At 37.8% G+C, this 3,945-nt stretch overlaps 1 non-coding gene across 1 annotated transcript; it reads right to left on the bottom strand.

The window, feature by feature from the left end:
• Positions 1-2,614: 2,614 nt before the first annotated feature.
• Positions 2,615-2,779, bottom strand: LOC111724816. Its single transcript, XR_002773035.1, has one exon. It is a non-coding gene; the product is annotated as a U1 spliceosomal RNA (small nuclear RNA).
• Positions 2,780-3,945: the final 1,166 nt, after the last annotated feature.

Below are 3,945 nucleotides of genomic sequence, written 5' to 3'. Positions count from 1 at the left end.
GCCGGTTGAGCTATAGGCGCCGAGCCAGTACCTTGGATTCTTAGAGAGTCTACCTTACTTCACCTTGTGTCACTTCGGTGATTTTATTGTATTGTATTGGAGCTTAATACAAGTAAATGGACAGATATTGTGTATTTCTTTATTAATCAGTAAACTAATGCATATGTGGGCCCTGAGAGGTAGATTGCCAGATTGAATCCTGGCTCTCAGCTTGCCTAGCTGTGGATCTTTGACAGGTTACTGAATTCTCAGCTCTCTTATATGTGGTCTCAATACTGTTATATGTAAGATAAAGGCAAAGTATGTTAAGATTAGGTTGAAAAAAAGAGAACAAAATATCCCCCAGAATAATACTTATACTAAAAGTTCATTTTTCTTTTGTATAAAATAATTCTGATACTAGACGGCTATGAGCTGGATTGGCAGCTATCTGCATGATCTTACCAGAGCCCTAGGTTTCTTTTATCTTCATCCACTGTCACTTTTGGTTTGTGATTTCCATCCATAAGTTACAAGATGGCAGTGGGAATATCAAACTCTCATCCATCCATCCCCATCCACAGATGGCAGGAGAATAGGAAAGATTAAAGAGAGCGATCCATCTTTCTTTTTCTCAAAGGTTCACGCAACAACTTCTTTTTCTATCTCATTGGCTACTCCTAATCACTGGGTGAGCTAGTAACTTAGTGCTTCAGTTGAGCACATGGAAATTTCACATAAAATTGTGGATGTCTTCTAAGGAAGAAAGGGAGAATGGATGGCAGACAGGCAACTTTGAGACACTGGATAACAGGTGGAGACACACTTTTGTGAAGTTAAGATGATAAATTCACATGAAAGTGTTTATTAAAGTGGCTGGCATGCAGCAAGCACTCATTTCACATAATACATAATGATTACCTAATTATAAAGCAATGAGACTTTTAAAAAAGTAGCCAAATTAAACAGAATAACATTTATAGGGTTTTGCCTTCAAAAGTAATCACCTTGGAAGGCAACATATCGTTTCCATTAATCTTTTTTTTTTTTTTATTAAATCATAGCTGTGTACATTAATGCACAATGTACTGGTTTTATATACAATGTGAAATGTTTTCACCAAACTGATTAACATAGCCTTCATGGCATTTTCTTAGTTATTGTGTTAAGACATTTATATTTGATACCTAGTAAATTTCACATGTACCCTTGTAAGATGCACCTTAGGTGTGGTCCCACCAATTACTCTCCCTCCACCCATCCTCCCCCTTCTCCATCCCTCCCACTCCCCTTTCCCTTACTTCTTGGGCTATAATTGGGTTATAGCTTTCATGAGGAAGCTATAAATTGGTTTCATAGTAGGGCTGAGTACATTGGATACTTTTTCTTTTATTCTTGAGATACTTTGCTAAGAAGAATATGTTCCAGCTCCATCCATGTAAACATGTAAGAGGTAAAGTCTCCATCTTTCTTTAAAGGCTGCATAATACTCCATGGTGTACATATACCACAATTTATTGATCCGTTCATGGGTTGATGGGCACTTGGGCTTCTTCCATGACTTAGCAATTATGAATTGGGCTGCAATAAATATCCTGGTACATATATCTTTGTTATAATGTGATTTTTGGTCTTCTGGATATATACCTAGTAGAGGAATTATAGGATCAAGTGGCAGGTCTATTTTTAGATCCCTAAGTATTCTCCAAACATCTTTCCAAAAGGAACGTATTAGTTTGCATTCCCACCAACAGTGTAGAAGTGTTCCCTTTTCTCCACATCCATGCCAACATCTCTGGTTTGGGGATTTTGTGATGTGGGCTAATCTTACTGGAGTGAGGTGATATCTCAAAGTGGTTTTGATTTGCACTTCTCTGATGATTAAGGATGATGAGCATTTTCTCCTGTGTCTATAGGCCGTGCGCCTGTCTTTTTCAGAGAAGTTCTCTTCAAGTTCCTTTGCCCACCCTTTGAGGGGATCACTTGTTCTCTTCTTGCTAATACATTTGAGTTCTCTGTGGATTCTGGTTATTAAACTTTTGTTGGAGACATAACCTGCAAATATCTTCTCCCATTCTGAGGGCTATCTACTTGCTTTACTTACTGTGTTCTTGGCTGTGCAGAAACTTTTAAGTTTGATCAGGTCCCAGTAGTGTATTTTTGATGTTGCTTTAATTGCCTGGGGGTCTTCCTCATAAAATATTCACCCAGGCCGATTTCTTCAAGAGTTTTCCCTGCACTTTCTTCTAGTATTTTTATAGTTTCATGTTTTAAGTTTAAATCTTTAATCCAGGGAAAGTCTATCTTAGTTAATGATGAGAGGTGTGGGTCCAGTTTCAGTTTTCTACAGGTTGCCAGCCAGTTTACACCACACCATTTGTTAAATAGGGAATCTTTTCCTCACTGAATGTTTTTAAGTAGCTTGTCAAAGATCAAATAACAGTATGTAGCTGGGTTCATTTCTTGGTTCTTTATTCTGTTCCATACATCTACCTCTCTGTTTTTGTGCCAGTACCATGCTGTTTTTTGATCACTATCAATTTATAGTATAGTCTGAGGTCTGGTAGGGTGATTCCTCCTGCTTTGTTTTTATTTCTAAGTAATGTCCTGGCTATTCAAGGTTTTTTCTGATTACATATAAAATGAAGTATTATTATTTTATAACTACCACAAATTATGCAGTCGAGTTTCCCACATTTGGGGAAATCTCAGGGGTCAGCACATCCGGAGTGCAATGGATGAGCCTTGCCCTGGGAAAACCACCTTCATGATCATGGTATCTCCCCTGCTAGGTAAGTACAAACAAAATATTTTTTTCGAGATCTTTAAAGTATGACAGTGGAGCTTTAATAGGGATTGCATTAAAATTGTATATCACTTTGGGTAGTATGAACATTTTAACAGTGTTGATTCTTCCCAGCCAAGAGCATGGTATGTTTTTCCATTTGTTAACATTCAGCTATTTCTTTCCTTAGAGTTTCATAGTTCTCTTTACAGAGATCTTTCACAACCTTTATTAGGCAAACTTCCAAATATTTCATCTTCTTTGGCACTACTGTGAAAGGAATAGAGTCCTTGACTATTTTTTCAGCTTGACTATTGTTGGTGTATGTAAAGGCTACAGATTTATGAGTGTTGATTTTGTAACCTTTTTTTTTTTTTGCAGTTTTTGGCTGGGGCTGGATTTGAACCCACCACCTCTGGCATATGGGGCCAGTGCCCTACTCCTCTGAGCCACAGGTGCTGCCCCAAGTTTTTTTTTTTTTTTTTTTTTTGGCTGGGGCTGGGTTTGAACCTGCCACCTCTGGCATATGGGGCAAGCACTCTACCCCTTTGAGCCACAGGCGCTGCCCCTGATTTTGTAACCTTGAGATATTGCTGTATTCCTTGATCACGTCTAAGAGTTTTGTAGTAGAATCCCTGGTGTTTTCCAGATATACAATCATATCATCTATGAAGAGTGAAAGTTTGATCTCTTCTGAGACCCTATATGGATACTCTGGATCACCTTTTCTTGCCTAATTGCCATGGCTAAGACTTCCGTTACAATGTTAAAAAAGCAGTGGAGACAGTGGGCAACCTTGTCTGGTTCCTGATCTGAGTGGAAGTGATTTCAATTTAACTCCATTCAATATAATATTGGCTGTGGGTTTGCTGTAGATGGCCTCTATCAGTTTAAGAAATGTCCCTTTTATACCAATTTTCTTAAGTGTTCTGATCATGAATGGATGCTGGATAGTATCAAAAGGTTTTTCTGCATCGATTGACAGAATCATATAGTCTTTGTTTTTTAATTTGTTTATGTGATGAATTATATTTATAGATTTATGTATGTTGAACCAGCCTTGAGTCCCTGGGATAAAACCCACTTGGTCATGGTGTATACTTTGTTTGATGTGTTGCTGGGTTCTGTTTGTTAGGATCTTGTTGAATATTTTTGTATCAATATTCATTAGTGATATTGGT

Source organism: Otolemur garnettii, unplaced genomic scaffold, assembly GCF_000181295.1.
Source record: "Otolemur garnettii isolate 467f Iridium unplaced genomic scaffold, OtoGar3 scaffold00026, whole genome shotgun sequence".
Classification (NCBI taxonomy): Eukaryota; Metazoa; Chordata; class Mammalia; order Primates; family Galagidae; genus Otolemur; species Otolemur garnettii.
The sequence above is the reverse complement of the archived record's forward strand: the minus strand, read 5'-3'. Positions and strand labels throughout refer to the sequence as shown.